Below are 18356 nucleotides of genomic sequence, written 5' to 3'. Positions count from 1 at the left end.
TCCTTCCTTCCTTCCTTCCTTCCTTCCCTCCCTTCCTCCCTCCCTCCCTTGCTTCCTTTGCTATGGAGAACTATTTTAAAACCTGGCATCATAAACCATGCATATGTGATACATCAGAGATGATTAGTACAGACAGGAGATTGGAAAACCATGAGGCACTTTTGAAACCCTGATAGGAAGTGACTCTTCCTGGTTGTTGATTTATTGATGCTGACAACATTGTTTTTTTTTTTGTTTGTTTGTTTGTTTGTTTCTTTTTTTTTTCTCATTTTAAAAAAGCTGAAAGTACCTTAGTACTTTGAAAGATACTGAAGCCAAGTAAATAATGGAAAAAAAAAATCAACACAACCCTCTGTAGGATTGAATGTCCCTGCTCCTGAAAGAAACTGTATGTGTAGCTTAAAAAAATGAAGGGGGGGGGGGGGGAGGGGGAGGGAGAAGAAAGAAAAATAAAATAAAGGCTTTCAGAGATGTTTCTTTACAAGCATCCAATATAATTTTCTGATGCTTACAAAGATCCAGCCCAGAAGCTATTTTGTTTCTTTAGAACCAGAGCCAGTATTATTCAACCTCTGTCAAGTCAAGGTCTGGGAATAACACCACCTTTTCAAAAGATGTCTTCCAATAGTCATACACCAATAAACTGACTAATGAGGGCATTTGACTTGAAAGTGACTGAACACATGGAGTAGTAATTTTAGAGGTGAAAGTTTCTTAGATATTTTCTTTTAAAGGGCATAAGATAATTGCCTTTTTTTTTTTTTTTTTTTTTTTTTTTAAATAGCCCTTTAAAAATCACTTGCAGACCTGTTTTAAGTCCTCTCAACACACAGAAAGATGCAGCTAATATATTAATGGATTGTGAAAGCTGCCAAGAAATATGAAAACTTCCACACTTCCACAGCCTCAATTTACTCCTAGAACCAAGATGACTTTGTCATCATGAAGACAAAGACAAAAAACTCATGTTGTTTTAACCTATAGAAAAAGCTATAATGTTATAGATTAAAGAAAAAAAATCAAATAAAATGGACCCCCAAGCCTTCATATTATTTAAGAACGCATATGATTTTTGAACACTTAAACTTGTACATAGACAGAAATACTGAGAAGCATACACATTTTCAAAGGGATTGTTTTTTGCTTCATGTTGGTGACTACACATGCCTTCCTTGTTTCACTTTCAGTGGCCTTGGATCCTCGGACTCTTGACTATGTCAGTAAACTAGTTTTCAAACTAGGACAAAATATTGCTAAATATTTAGAATCCCTAGCATTGTTTTGGCCTTGGTCAACTAAGAAGTACCTCAAATGCTTCTCAGACACATTCTAGGAGTTAGGGATAGCTTGCATGCACCCTGCTGCAGATTGCAAAGATTTGTTCAGTGCAGAGATAACCCTTTGGATAGGTAGACCTTTGAACATGTAGACAGACAGCTGGCCTCCACAAAAAAAAAAAAAAAAATAAATAATAAAACTTAGTTGTACATACAGACACTGTGATCAACTGACATATACTCAGTTTTGAATCTTGAACCACATGTGTCTTCCGGGTAGAAGAGATGTAAGAGTGTACCGATAGCAGTATATGGTCTGTCCAGGTTTCTGTGAAAGTGTGAAAGTTTTTATAAGACATTTCTAAAGGTAATAAACATTTCTCTCTCTTTTTTTTTTTTTTTGTGTGTGTGTGTGTGTGTGTGTGTGTGTGTGTGTGTGTTGATGTGTGTTGATGTGTCTGATTAACAATTCCAGATGTTTAGCGCAGCCAAGGGACCTAGCTATGGCTTTGTTTACTCAAGCATGTAAATATTCTGTAAGTATTTAGTGTCCTATAGATGGACTCTATGGACAGTAGCAGCAAAGGTCTACAGGTCTCCTGATTCTTCCAAAATATTTTACCTGATGATGAAAGCCAAGAGAAATTTATGGTGTATTTTCTACCTCGCTGCTAAAGAATCCAGAAAAAAATTCCATTGAAATCAGTAGCTGAATTCCAGTTGTCTCCACTGGGCTGATGATTTTGTGCATACAGCCAAAGCTGCTTAGAGAGCCAGATTCTCAGCTGGTGTCCATTGATTTTCATGGAGATAAGCCAGGTTGCATCAGCTGGGGATTTTGCCAGAGATGTTGACAAAAAGGCACAGATGAAAAGAGTCAGCTATGTGAGGCTTACAGTTAACTTGGCACATTTGAAAATACCCAAAACACCACTACAAGGGATACAGTTACTGTAAAGTACAGCAAGAATATAATTCAGAAGATAAATGTTTCTAACACTCTTAAAAGGCATAATGATAAGACAAACTGGTATTTCCCCACATGGAAGCTGTGGCCAGGATGACTTAGTTCCATTTTATAAGGCTGTTTTCAAATTGCCCCCTTTCTAGATTAATATACCTAGCAGCCAAACCAAGAAAGCCACACACTGCTTGAAGCAAACCAAAAGCAGTGTTCTCAACAGCACACTACCACCACTTCAGTGATATGTACTTCACATCTTGAACCACATCTAATCTGCTGGGTAGCCAAGTAGCACTCTGGGGCTCCTTGCTTGTCTTTATGCCTGAAAGCACCAGCTGCAGAGCTCCCACATACTTTTTTTTTTTTTTTTTTTTTTTTTTTTTTTGTATTTGGTGTAAAAAAAGAAGCCTCAAAAGGAAGAACAACAAAAATATAGACATAGTATGTAATAGGTATGCAAGCGAACAGTTAGCATAGGTTTAAATCATCTGCCTTCTTCCCTGCTCTGGTTCTTTACTGGGGTTTCTTCTGACATTGCAAGGGATACTATCGTGAGACCTAATCTTCCAGCTCTTGTGTATCAGCTACTTACTCATTTGCTTCCAAAATACCTGCTATACAAAACAAATCAATGAATATCAGAACAGATTGATAGTCTGAAATGAATTATATCCAGAAAAATAAAGCTACAATTTTGAGAGGAAAAATAATAATAATAAAAAATTAAATGAGAAAATAGGTAAAAAGTGCACAAGGAGTTTATGTTGAAGGTGTGTATGAATCTGATGATGGAATAAGAAAAAAAAATCCCAGATCATGGGCATACAAATCCTATTCAAATGAAGATAAACTGAAACTTGTACAGTACACAAAAAGTCATGATACAGAGCATAAAACAGCCTACAGGTTGGCACTGGGAAAATAACTTCTCTGATTGCAAAAACTGTCAGAGGCATAATTTCTAGTTTCTAGTAAGACAGCTGATGCTGACAACTGTTGCAAATACAATTCTGGAGAGAATGGATATTGGTCTCTTCCAGTGTGGTATGTGCTTTTGTCTTGAGGATTTTAATGTAAAGAAAAATATATGCTTGCATTGCCTTGTTTTTATCAGTGAAAATATGGTTGCTAATAATCTAACAAGTTAATACACTGCTGCATTTATTTCTGCATATTTAATAAAACAAATCTTTGAAATAATCCTTCAGTGCAAACAGAAAGGAAAGACTTGAAAGTATTATGCCATGTAATCCATGGAATGGGGCTGAGTCCTCACCTTTTCCTCTCATTATGTCTGTTCCTGCTTATGGATTAAGTGGAGTTCCTGCTGTAAACAGAAAGTAGTTATATATAAGTGTATTGTGCATTTGCTACAAATTAGAGTTGGAGACCGAGTAGTCATGTTAAAAGTACAAAAACTGCTTTATCATGTTGAAGCTCCAAGAACATCACAGAGCTGTATTGGTACTAACTCTAAAACCTTCCCGCTCCGTTCATGCCCTCTGTGCTATGATATGCTACTTACACTTTAACAGAGGTTTTTCACTGAAATGTTCCCCTCTTTGTCTGCTCTTCACAAAATCACAATTAAGCTAAGTTATTATGAACTATATCACACAAAATCAATCTGCTGCTCCTCCCCTCCAGACAGCCAAAGAAGGAATAAGAAGCCAGAAACATTTATTTGAAGTGTACCCTCAGGTCGCGGTTTGGGATCATTCGTGAAGTCAGCACCCTGTAAGCAATTCAACACTTCTGAAATCCTGTATTCATAATTTTATGCAGCCAAAATGTAGATCCATGTGCTTGGCTTAATTTAAGGACATGTGTTGTTCAAGGTCACATCAGCAGTCAGTAACAGGATGTTTCAGAACTGAGGAAAATAGCAATCTTGACTTTGTAGATTGTAAATTGGCTTATACTGATTTTTTTTATTTTATTTTTATTTTTTTTTTGTCTGTGTATGCTCTATCCCAGAAGATACTTGTGTAAATAGCTGCCATGGCCTGAACAGATTAAATATGCTCTGTATGTAATATTTTCAATGGATCCACTACCATACCTGGTTCAGCTTAACTTTAGTTATCAACTTTCTCAATTATATTGTTCACTTAATTTGAAAATCAATTTGAATATATAAGCATTTATATGTAAAGTGAATATCAAAGCTCAACTGAAGGCACTGTGACTCCCAGAAAAACATTGGTCTCCACTACTAGCAGTTGTCTTTGAAAACATGCTGTTCTGAGTCTTAGTTTGACAATAATCATACAGCAGCCACCTATAATCAAAACTAGAAGAATAAAGAGAAATATGGATTCTTCCAAACCCTTTTCTCTGATTTATTAATATTACTATTTTATTACTATTGAATAACTTCAACAGTAATTTAAATACTTTGTGGAGTTACCAAATTCATTTGTTTATTATAGAACAAATCATCTTGAGTGCAATCACACAGCATGTGCAAGACAACCAGCAGATCAGACCCAGTCAACATGGGTTCATCAAAGGTGAGCCTTGCCTGACCAGCCTCGTCTCCTTCTGTGACCAGGTAACCTGGCTGATGATAAAGGGAAAGACTGTTGGCATAGTCTACTTAGACTTCACAAAGCCTTTGACACGATCTCCCGCAGTAGTCTCCTGAAGAAGCTGTCAGCCCATGGCTTTCACAAGTACACTCTTTTCTGGATTAAAAACTGTCTGGATGGCCAGGCCCAGAGAGCAGTGGTGAATGGAGTTAAATCCAGCTGGCAACCAGTTACCAGTGGTGTTCTCCAGTGGTCTGTGTTGGGGCCCATCTTCTCTAATATCTTTATTGATGATTTGGATGAAGGAATTGAGTGCACCCTCAGTAAGTTTGCAGATGACACCAAGTAGAGTGTCAAACTGTCAAAGGGTAGGAAGGCCCTTCAGAGGGATCTAGGCAGGCTGGATCAATGGGCAGAGACCATTGGGATGAGGTTCAACATAGCTAAATGCTGGGTCCTGCTCTTTGGCCATAATAACCCCATGCAATGCTACAGGCTTGGGGCAGAGTGGCTCAAAAGCTGTGCAGAGGAAAAGGATCTGGGGCTGTTGGTCAATGCTCACCTGAACATGATCTGTCAGTGTGCCCAGGTGGCCAAAAAGGTGAACACCTTCCTGGCTTTTATCGGGAATAGTGTAGCCAGCAGGACCAGGGAGGTGATCACTCCTTTCTATTCTGCTCTGGTGAGGCCACACGTTGAGTACAGTTTTGGGCTCCTCACTACAAGAAAGAAGTTGAGGCCCTGGAGCATGTCCAGAGCCAGAGAAGAGCTACAAAGCTGGTGAAGGGCCTGGAGCACAAGTCCTGTGAGAAGCAGCTGAGGGCACTGGGGCTGTTTAGTCTGGAGAAGAGAAGGGTGAGGGGAGACATTATTGCTCTCTACAACTACCTGAAAGGAAGTTGTGGGGAGCTTGAAGTCGGGTCTCTTCTTGTAGATAACTAGTAGATAACTAGTTGTGCCAGTGGAGGTTCAAGTTGGAAATTAGGTAGTCAGGAATTAGAACTGGTTGTCCAGGGAAGTGGTGGTGGAGTCATCATCCCTAGGGGTGTTTAAGGAAAGGCTGGATGTGGTGCTTAGTGACATGACTTAGTGGGTAATATTGGTGGTAGGGGAACAGTTGAACCGGATATCTTTTCCAACTTTAATGATTCTATGATTCTATGATTCTAAGTCACCAATAGGCCATAATACACATATTGCTTGCAAACATTTTTAGTTATAAGCAGGAAAACTGTCCCTCTTAGCTACACTTAAGTGAAAACCTACCCATCTCAGAAAGCCCCCCTCTCCCCCCCACTTTTTTTTTTTTTTTTTTTAAAAAAAAAAAAACAAAAAACTGCAAGACAGTGCTTTGTAATGGTCAAAATATTGGGCTAAAAAGCAGGAATAACTAAATTCTGCATTTAAGTCAATTCTTTCCTTTAGGAAAACAGATAGCCACTTCAATTTCCCTATATCTGATAGAGATTTCATGTTGATTTTTCAGCTGTGTAATTCCATTCACTTCTGTAGAGGGCTCCATGATATATACTAGCATAAATAAAAATACAATCAGTTTCCTCATTTTCAAGATGGAAATCATAATTATTCTCCCTTTGGGTAATGTAAGGATTAATTAGCATTAGTCAATGCTCAAGAAGTGTTTCAAAAAATATATAGTGCTAACTATGATAAATGTTATTACTTGTGTGATGAAAGATCATGCTGAATTGCAAAAAAAAAAAAAAAAAAAAGGTTTCCAAGCTAGATCAACACAGCAGAAATTTGAGAAGGTTGAGGCCTAAGTTCTGGGTAATGGAGATTTACAACCTTGTGAGATTTTGTAACCTTGAAATAATATTAATTATAATAATTCATTCTTTACATCATACTTATTCTTTTTTCCTCTTCCAGGAGTTAATAATCAATCTTTTTAAAATTTGAAATGCACCTCCTCTTTCTGAATTCAAAGGCAGTTTTTTATTCCATTCTGGCAAAGTAGAGAGGCCTAAAATTGTGAATTAATAATGCATGCATCCATTTTAAAGTCTCTTTAGAAAAAAGATAAAAGAGACCTTGTTGTAAATGACAATTAGATCTACCATCTATGTAAGATAATAATATTATCAAGTGGTAGCAATCTTATAGAGGGAAAAGAAAGTAACTAGCAATTTGGAAAAGAAATAGTTAAAATAGACTCAGATGTTATCAAGGAATTTGTTAAGTTCCTTTAAAGGAAGAATGGTCTATCTACATAAATTTGAAGCTGGGAGTCATTTGAGACCATGAAAACCCATCATGATGACACACACAAAATATTGTTAATAAGGGTTTTTACTCTGAGAGCTCTTTAAAATGATTTTAAACCTGACTATTTCAATTTAATATAAATTTTGCATACAGCAAATGAATATTAGAGTCATGAAAGATGAGACACAACAAACATGGTAGTGTTCAACCAAGATTGTAATCATGCCATAAACACCTGCAAATTACCTTTTATACTGCTCAGATTTAAACTCAGCCCCATACACATCTTTCATCTGCCCATTTTAACTTTTTCCTAATTTAAACTAATTAGGGAAGCAATATGCAACTGTGCATGAGGAACATGGCAGAAACAATTCATATTTTTAATTTAAAGCCTCTTAGGAATCAGATAAACAGAAACAATACCTTTGCGTAAAGACTCTAGAAAGTATAGGATATGCTTGTAAAAAAATCTAGTTCTGATGTGCTCCTTTTTGTCTCTACTTGTGCACTATCTCATATGTTTATGAAAGTCACCTCTTTCTTGTTCTATCAAATTATAGCTTTTAAAGAAACAATCAGAATGTTGATATTGTTTGGACCAATACAGAAAATCTGCATTCAATATTCTGGCTTTTGTCCAGCTAAGTGACAAACGGAAATTAGGTCAATGATATTTTTTCAAGTCTGCCCTTATGAAACATACCACTGCAGCAATCTTGGAAAGACAGGCTTTATAATTATGAGGATTTTGCATACATTTCATGACGATTTGTAACCATAAATGGATCCCAAGCCAGAAGCCACATGCCAAGTTACATCCTTTAAAGTTCCCAAGTTATGAGCAATCCACTGCATGTGGGTGGAGAGCTATAAATGTCAATAAATGCTGAATCTTTTCCTAGTTTCTGTGTCACTGAAAAAATCTAGAGCACATCTATACAGTTTTGTTTATTTCTCAGCTAAATGAAGCTAGAAAGGACTGAACTTTATAGCATTTAAACTGTTTTGCATATCAATCATCCCAGTTATATTTAATGCATATTTTTGTAGCAATTTTTAGTTTTCTAAGATCATGCATATTTTTATATACTTAATTGGTAAGGTATGTTTTAGACAAATTTGCTTAAATTTTGCAGATGTGCCTACAACAATATGATATTGATGCACAAACACATTTCATGTATAAATAAAATTGGTCTATAGTGAAAGGAATTAAAGTTGGATTGGGATACTTTTCTTTCAGATACACCAATAACTTTGGTTACTAATGTGGCCTGAACCCATAATACTGCACTGACAATGAAAAGATGCACAAAACTGGTTGCTGTTTGATGGCTGAATATTGATCCTGCTCATACACAAAAAATTCTCTGTTTGCCGTCTTACCAATAAGAAATGAACAAACAATGCTGCTAATACTGTGCAGCACCTTGCACAACCAAACATCTTTTCCAGCACTGTAGGAACAGACCTGCAGAAGACAGATTCATGAAAGAAAATACAAAAATTCCATCAGCATTCAGAAAATTGAATGTGGTTGATGACCCAGACTATGATAAAGACAGGCTTTGAAATTTTTATGCCGATTACATCAAGTATTTCTGTTAAAAAAACCCACCTACATTTATAACCAAGTATATATGATCAAAATAAAACTCTGATACTCCTATTTTTTATCTACTTTTTTTTCTTCTTTATCATTCATCTTTTTTTTTTTCCCCTAGGAAGTGTTTAGATGAAAACAAAGCATTTTAATTTCAAAATGTTATCCTAGAGCCTCATGAGAAAAGTAATTCACAAGTCAAATGTTCTAATTTTCTTCCATGGCCAAGTTCATCATCTGGACTATATCTCCCATGAGCCACTTTTTAAGGTTGTGAATGGAACAGTGTATGCATCAGAACTAGTGGCTACAAGTTACCCACAACCATGAAAATCAAGCACCCTGAAATGTTTCATTTGAGAGAAATCTAAAATCTCAGCATCTCAGGTATACAACAGTATGGTAGCGGGGATTTTTTATTTTATTTTATTTTTATTTTTTTTCTGTTAGAAGCTAGGTCTGTATATTTGTAGTAGCAAACTGTTGATATTTTGGAAGCTATCTACAGACCCTGTACTGTTCTGTACTGTACTGTTGCCAGGGCTCTGCTTGTTGCCAGGTAAGCTCTCACGTGATTAGGTAACTGCATGTTCTTCTTTCAGGGTTGTCACATATAGATTTCATCAAACAAGAGAGCAAATTGACCACCAACCATTGCTGATAGGACAGGTAAGACAGAAGCAAAGCAAGAGAGGATGTGAGATCTATGCAATAAGAAAACTTCAGCAGCATATTGTGTGAAATTGTGAAAAGTAGTATACATGTATTTTTAAAAATGGGCCATCAACCTCCTCTGAGTCACTGAATGTAATTATTCATTATTGTTGTTATTACTAATACTTACCATGTTCTAAAGATGATAAAATTTTATTAAACAGTAGTTCAATCTTTATTAGAAGGTATTTAATTAAATGAATGGATTTATTGCACACATTTTTATTAATTGACCTTTGTCGGGTAGCTATAAGGAAAAGGCAGATCTAGCATACTGCTGTTTAGCTTTCAAATGTCAGCAATAGAATGATACAGATTACAACACTTAGCAATTTTCTTATTAACTTCTATACTGAACTCTACCCTAGCTCATAAATAAAGCAGGAGTTATTCCTAATACATAAGAGAATTGAGTCAAAAAGTATAACCAAAATGAATAAGGATAAAAACTAAGAATAAGGAGAGGGAAAAAAGGAAAAGGCAAACAAATTAAAATAACATGATACACTGATTTATATGACATGTTAATCATCTATTATTTATCCTAAGTGCTTTTTGAGTTCTCATCTAATTTTGCTATAGTGTCACAGATAGACTGTAGTCACCTTTTCCTGGACATTAATAATTGATAGGCAATAGTTAGGTTGCAAATAGGAAGCTGACGTATACACGTTGGAAAGTCATGCATTGTGATGGTCTCTTCTTTTGGGTGAAATCTATTTCATCTGCATAATATCATTCTATAATGCACTGAAGGCTTTGAGAAACAGAATCCGCTCCTTCCAACCAACATCCACAGTCCTTTCTCCTCACAGCTGATCCTTACATTTCAATTATGTCTTACCATCTTCATAGTTTTCAAAACCTTTCAGAAAGACATTTTTTTTCTGTGCATAGTTCAATTTGGGTTCATCTGTTTTGTTAGGTTTGTTTTGCCTAGACCCAGAACACCACAAAGGAGTGTGTGCTGGGTGTTTACGCTAGGTTATTCACTTCATAATAAGTGCATATACAAAAGGATGCCTATAGCATATTCTAGGAATTGCACTGGAAATTTCTGACGAGGATTCTGGAGTATCTAATGAGGAGAACTGGAGTAAACCTGGGAAGATTAGGGAAGGCAGGGTGAATATTCACACTGTGTAGGCATTTGCAGTACATTTTTTGCTTACGTATCTCTACAAAGTTGCAGTTCCTTAAATGAACCATAAGGATGAAGTATGCTGTAAATTCTATTTTTCTCATGAGGCAATATTTAACACTTTTGATAAAACATGTTTTGCTAATATTCACCTTTCCACTCAGAGCTGGTTGTTTCCTTTGCTATCATATTCTGGGATAAAATATTATAAAGTCTTTTTGCAACCATAAAGGAGGGTATGGTTGCAAAAGACTTTATAATATTTTATCATGGAAATCTAGTGCTAAAGTTTTAGATAACTATATGGCTATATTTCAATAACTATTTGGAGGAAAATCACCCCTATGAAGAAAATTTTGATTTGAACCAAAACATTCTGACTTCCTGATTTATGTTACAGAATCTGTTTTGTGGTACATGGACACTAGTAATATATATATATATATATATATATGTATATTTGCTTGAATTGAATTTCATTTACTATATATGACAGTGTCTGCTTTATAATTTTGTTCTCTTTTTCAAAGTCTTTTAAGTCATTTGACTTGTTGGGAAAAATGTATACAGATTTTGTTTATATCTCCTTGTGAAAAATGAACTCTGTTTATATATATATATATTTCCCTTTTACCTATGTGTATGGATTTGTCTTTAGAGCTTTTTGTGCTACTTGAGTTTTATTTGAGTCATTCATTTCCTGACATTTACTGGCATACTTGCAATACATAGATTTACTGGCAAATATATTAATATATTAATACTATATACATTTTTAAAAGAGGAGGGATGGTTCCATAACTCTAAAACAATTGAGTCAATTTGGAAGCTTTTTTTTTTTCTTTTTCTTTTTCTTTTTTTTTTTTTTTTTAATTTTATTGACACCACTATTTTGTCTATCAATTAATTTTTCATCACTGTTGTTCCTATTAAGTAGTCAGTTAACATATTTAGTAATCATTTGTCCAAACCATTTGATTCAAAATATTCATTGTTGCCTGCAAATATGAAAATAACATAATTTCCCAACCCTTGAGCTGCTATCATAATGGAGCAAAACCAGCTTAATTTAGTTGTATAAGTATTCCCATTCAAATCATTTTATCAGTAATGGCTGGAAATGAACCATGAAATTTAACTGTTTTCTAGTCAACTATAATCTAGAGTAATATCTCTTGTAGCTTTAGATCTTGATACAGTTTTTTTTTTTTTTTGATCCAGTTTGTTAAATTAATTCAGAATGCACATGCCAATCTGACAAAAGGACTTGGAGCTGATTCCTATTAATAATGATTAAAATTACACCAGGAATTGTCACCCAGCTCTGTAGAAAGTGAGAAAGGTTGCCAGAGGACTTAAATTCTTTCATTTGTCCACATAGGCTCTTAAAAATTGTAGTTGAGTTTTATAAAATAATTAATTTTAAAAAGTTAAAGGTAATGGTGAGAAATAATAAAGTAATCTAGAACACATAAAAATACTAATGAATATTTCTGAGCAAATAGTTAGTAAAAATCATTAGTTCTTCCCTTAAATTTTATGGAATATAGGAAGGATTTAATTCATTGATCATATATATATATATAGGTTTCAAAATGCAATATCTACTGTTTAGAAGTTGATATATGTCACCAATTGCTATACATAATACTACACATATTACTATACTTAATAACAACTGAAATATCATAATATGTATAATTTGATTTTAAAAAATTGATTAACTCATAAACAGTTGGATAGTAGAACAGGGGCAAGCAAGTCACTGTCACAATGTTAATACAGCTTGAATCAATTTGTTCAAGAGGTATTGGCTTCAATTACAATATTAAAAAAAGTTAGTTTAACGTTGTTTTTATGGTCTACCATGGGATGTTTTTTATTAGTGTCATCAACAGATCAGCTCTGCTTGAGTAATACCAGACCTCTTCATGCCATTTATCCATTTTTGATACTTTACACAAAATCTTTTATTTTAAACAACTTTGCCAAGGTTTTAAGTCATTACGTTTTCAGTTAGGAAATGCCACAGTTACTATGGTCTGGATAGCCTCAGTTCAGTTCCTGGTGTTATTATTTATCTTTATTAACATATCCCATATTTCATTCCATGACCAACCACTATCTGAACTTCCAACTAGACCCTTGCCCCCTTCGGTGCATAGGCTGGACAGTGCTCTTTTAATGAGTAGGCATTCAATTTCTGTTTAGTTGTCTGTTTCATTTTTCATGGCATAACCCTAAACTAAATATCTACTGAACAAACCAAGCACTGAAGAAATAATTATCTTTTCCCTTGGGAGCACTACCATAGCAATCCTTCCTGTACTATTGAAATAACTCACAAATATTAATTCATTTATCTGCACAAAAGCCCTGTTCAGAAGAGAGAAGTTATGCAACAAGCAGTTTATAGATGGGGAATCTGAGGCACACAAAATTAAAGTTAACACTTTTACATACGTTTTTAACAATTTTTTAAATTATATGGTTTTCATAACGCATAACTACAGTAGAACTGTACAGAGCTGGTCATAGCTTTTGTCAACGTTTGCAGGTGTGAGTACAACATTGGTCTTAAAGCAAATATTTGTATTGCAACATTCAGATTTCTGGCATCTATGTGCAACTCTAAAGATTTCAGAAAGACTTGTCTGAAATGGAGGTTCACACAGGGAGCAGACAGTTCTCACTTCTTGGGAGGGTGGCTGAGCAAAAGACAGAGGCATAAGTCTAGTGGAACAACAGGGATGTCTCAGCTTCCCAAGAGAATGATCAACATGAAGGTAGCCATGATGGACTAAAGGTAACAGGATAATGTCAATGAAAGCCAGAAATGGAATGAAGGCAAACTGACAACAAAAGGCTGACAACACATAGTCATGAAAAACAGACAAAAAACATGAGATGTGTAAGAAACAGATCTGTAGTCCCAGCACTACAGTTACTCAAGACGGAAAAAAAACCAAAACAAACCAAACAAACAAAAAAAACATGCGTGTCTGCACAGAAATTTCCAACAAGGAGAAAGTCTACCATTTGGCTTTAGGTGATCAAGATTCCTGAGACACAGAAATTTCAAAAGCGTATCAGGCAATGATGTTATAATTAAATTATTTGCACATTGTATATTACTACAGATGGATAAAGCTCTCTCTACCCATCTATTTATTTATGTTATATTCTGTTAAAAAGGTCATGTAGGGGATCAGGAAAGCTTTATCTTTGTCTTAGCTACTACACTTCATGAATTTTAAAAAATGGACTCTGGAAAAGCAGAGACGCCAATCCTGAAGATCCGTTAGATTGCACAGAGCCACTCATAGTTATGCTGCAGTATATCAAAGTGGACACTGACTGATATAGGCATTGAAGGCATTATATTCAGATGGGTTGTACTGAGCATGCAACTGTATCTGAAAGATTGTCCTTAATGGTCCAAGGCTGGGTGTCCAATTAGACTGCAGACTATCACAAGCCATTGCTCTGTAAGCTAACACATACTAACCCCCCTAACAATAAATGAAACAATCTTTGTTACAGTAGAATTTCATAAATCTTGAGAAGAATTAAGAGAGGTTATCTTGTGTTCAAATAGTTTATTACCTCACTTCCAACTCCATTCTCTTTCTTACCAATAAGCCTCAAACCAAGTTCTATTCTTTCTGTTTTAGTAAGATTTTAGTACTCGGCTTTGGATACAGCACTTGCTTATCTTGATTTCCAGACTTTTGTAATTCTTGCCCCATGACAGCATTGCTAGATTTGACTAATACATAATCTTTATCTCAGAATCTCAACATTTCTGTCAGGTTCAGAGGAGCTCAGATTGGGGCTTTTCTGTTATGTTCAAAAACTAATTGAACAAGTTTTGAACAATAAGCATCATATTGTCTGGCTTTATACCTTTTATTCCAGCAAGAGTACAATGCTTTCTGTTTTATTTCCTTGCTTTGTTCAACATTAAAATCAACACTTTCCCCGTTCATGGATCTCTTTGTTTCAGCTTCCCTTTCTTCTGTGTTGCTTATTCCTTCCTCTGTTGCACGCACACGTTTGGTTAATTTATCCAATTTAGCATCCATTGCGTCTACCTTTCATTTAAGTCTCTCCCATGCTGTGAAGAATGACTGTACAGGTCCATTTTATTTCTCTAAATATTGCTGCAATATCTACAGGAGCTTCTTTTTCCCTAAAGAGCACTGAGACAGATGCTGTGTTTTCCATAATGCCATTGAATTCTCTTGAGTAACCTTCACTGGGCTTCTGTGGATTACATGACAATCCTGAACTGTTGTTACTCTTAATAATCTGTTGCTCTACTGTGATCTCTTGCTCATCTTTCTTCAATGCTGCCAAAAAGTTAAGATCCAGAAAGGACTAAAAATTTAAATATTAGACTAGATTGCAATTGACCTAAACCAATTGGGGATAAGTATGTAAAAATACAAGTATGTTGACATCTACCTCCAATGGAATTCACAACCAAGACTACAGAGGCAGCATACTGATTTCTGTAGGAACATAGACCTTCATAAGACATTAAAAACCGGACATGGTTTTCAGAGACAGGGTGAATCAGTTAGTTTTTGCCAAGGTTTATTCAGCAGAAAGCATCCGTCATCCCCCCCTCCAGGCTGTTTTTACAGCAGGCTGGAGGAGGGGGTGTATCTCCTGAATTCCTTTGGAGAGGCATGGCTATGACAATAAAAAAACCCTGGTCAAATTTACTGGTAGTGCACAATTAGAGTTTGTCATTATAGTATTGTTCCATTAAAGAATGCTTAGTATGACTCTGTATCTAATATTGATTCTGACAGAGAGACAAAAATAGCTTTATTATTATTATTATTATTTTAGTTTAAATTCAAAAAAACTCAAACTGAAATTATTGAGAATTTTCATAATCAGGAATTTTATTCTTTGGCAACTTAAATTAAAAATATTTTAAAAATATTTATCAGAGATGATGGTAGTGGTTTCATTTTTTTATTATTATTTTTATTTTTTATTTTTTTCACTTTGTCTTTGAAAGTTTCTGGTCTGATTCCCAGTAGGTCAGATTCTGTTTCAAATGTGATGCCTTCCTTTGCTGAATTGTAGAAGAAAGTCAGAAGATGATTAAATACGCAGAGCTGCAGATAGTAATGGTCAAGGCTGAGTCTGCAAAAGAGAGTAAAATGTGAAATAGCAATACATGTCCTTAATCTTTTTTTATTACTGATGATATGGTATTTGGGGGCATTTATCCAGCACTTTTCTAGTAGCAAATTCTCTTCAAGAAGGATATATAATTTACTTTCCTTATTATTTTTTCTTAAAATATTCCACTGCATATTTCTCCAACTCCTGGCCTGATTTTGAACAGAGACTTCAGCAAAACAAGTTGATTATTATCAGTACTAAAGAACAAATGGTAAACTATTTTGGCCATACACATTTCAGGATGCCCATTCTAAGGTGTCTTAAAGAGCCTTTGAATAAATTAAATATTTATCCTGTGAAATGAGATCAACTTTCAGTCTTCCAAAAACTGAGATACACAAAATCTTAGCCACTATTGTAAATTTTGGCCATGTGCACATATGCGTATTTATCTGCATGTATTCTATTGTAATGTTCTATTGTAATGTTTTTAATTTTCTTTAGCTTCCCTGAATAATTTGCTGGAAATTCTTCCCTTGTCACGTATAGTAATATGGATTTACCATGTAATTAAACATATGGTGACAGTTTTAGTTATACAAAATATTATTTGTCAAATAACATTTCCACTAAGTTTCAGTAAATGTTTACTATATGCCTTATATACATTAAATAGGTAATAAATTTTGGTAGAGAGATTCTCAAATTTATTTATTTATTTATTTCTAAATCCTAGTCACTTTTAACACATTTAAATTAAATCCTTATTTCAGTGACTATATTTAAAGTGTGGCTTGAATTCCCTGTAGTTCACCTCAGAGTTTTTTTTTATTTTTACTCCTGGCTAATAAACTAAGGGGCATACCAATCATACCAGTAAAACCCCAAGCAAGCTGCCCTGTATCATACTTCACATTTCATCAAGATTCTTCCCTGTGTAGTAATACTATTCATAGGGTTTTATATTTGTTTGTTTTGTTTCTATGGTTATTTTTCCACTTACCTTAGGAAGTGGGATTGGTTTTTCTCAACTTCCAATCTCCACTAGAACATTCTGAGTTCTCCAGAAAATCACTTAAAGCTCTTACTGGTCAAATAGAGCTGAGTGAACAGACGTGATTTATCTACATCTGCTTGAATGAGGTGAAAACAGTCTTTCAGATAGAGGGAAAAAAAAAAGTAGAAAAGTTTTCACCTCCTAAAATTTGTTTAAATTGTTTGGTTATTTCCATTATAAGAAGCATACACCTAGCATTGTAGTCCCCCAAAACTGTCCTTAAAAATACATTATCTTGTATCAATTACTAGAAAATAATTACACAGTAATTCTCAAATTTAACAACTAACATTTTCTTTATCACCCATCCTATGTCCCAATTCAAACTAAGCTTTTTTTTTAGGAAAAAAACAACAATCAAACTATAAGCCAACAAACAAACAAACAACAACAAAACAAACAAACAAAAACAATAACAACTACAGAGGGGTTTTACTGCCCTACAGAACTCTGAAAAATAAGCAGCAAATTGAAAACCAAAACTATAAAATCTGCCTAGTTTGAGAAAATGCTTTTACACCTATGTTCTTCTCACAACTTCACAGAAAGCCTGGAAATTTGAATCATCCCAGTCATCATACTATAATCACGACAATAACTCAAATAGCAAGCATGCATTAAGGATGTGAAGAACAAAACAAGTGGATCCTGTCTCTTAGAACTTTACTGGGAATTCATGTGCTGGGATTTTCCTCTTCAGTGTATGAAAAAACAATAGGATCTACATCCACTTATCAAACATGGAGATGGCTGTTCAGTCCCAGTGAAGAAGTGCACACCTTTTCAACTAGTCTTATGGTTTTCCTAAGCATTTGGATGTTAACATACCTCCTGGCATGCATCTGGATTTTGCCAGCTCCTACTCCCCAATAAGGTGTTTTCTGCAACGCCGTATATCTGTACTCTGCCACAGGGGTAGGGTGCTCTGTGTCTATTTTATTGACCAACAGCTATGAAGTCATGCATGTTGAAGTTTTCTCATCTTCTCCAAGAGTAATTTGTTTTCTCAGAGGGCTCTTTTGTCCATTCCTAAATTGACAAGGAATCAAATCCTTATTACAAAAAGAATTGAAATCTTCCTGGCAAGTAGAGATGAAATGTGCCACCACATGGACATTTAAAAAGATACAGAGAAGTCAAGAGTTCCTCAAGAAGCAAATGGGATGCAGACAGATAAGCTCCTTCAAATAATGGGATAGAAATTTCTTCTTATTCCACACCCTACCAGTTTACAAAGCCCATATTATCTATGGAATATGTCAGACTAAGTTTCAAGTAGTTCACGTGAAACAAATCAAAATCCTCATCTTTTCCCTTTTTACTTAGGGTGAGATCAAATCTAGCTGTAGCATCCAGAAGATCCAAAGAGCTTGTGATAGAGATGGTTACATCCAACAACACAAAGCCTAGAGCTGTAGTCATCACTTTGTCTCTTCTAGTGGACTCTTGTACATCCTGAATATGTAAACAACAGCTGCAGGATGTAAAAAGCCACTAAAAGCTCAGTCCTGTGTTTCAGGTATTAAATTACTCAAGCTCACAGAGACTTATTTTTGTTCTGATTTTAGAGATGTTGACTAAGTAAATCTTATGTTGACAAGAATGAGAGCAAATTGGAAGCTAATTTGTTGCTGCCTGATGTCAAAAACAATATAACTTGCCCACTGATGTTGCACAAAGAACTTTATTCCT

Source organism: Oxyura jamaicensis, chromosome 2 (genome assembly GCF_011077185.1).
Source record: "Oxyura jamaicensis isolate SHBP4307 breed ruddy duck chromosome 2, BPBGC_Ojam_1.0, whole genome shotgun sequence".
NCBI classification, from domain to species: domain Eukaryota; kingdom Metazoa; phylum Chordata; class Aves; order Anseriformes; family Anatidae; genus Oxyura; species Oxyura jamaicensis.
Note: the sequence above shows the minus strand (reverse complement) of the source record.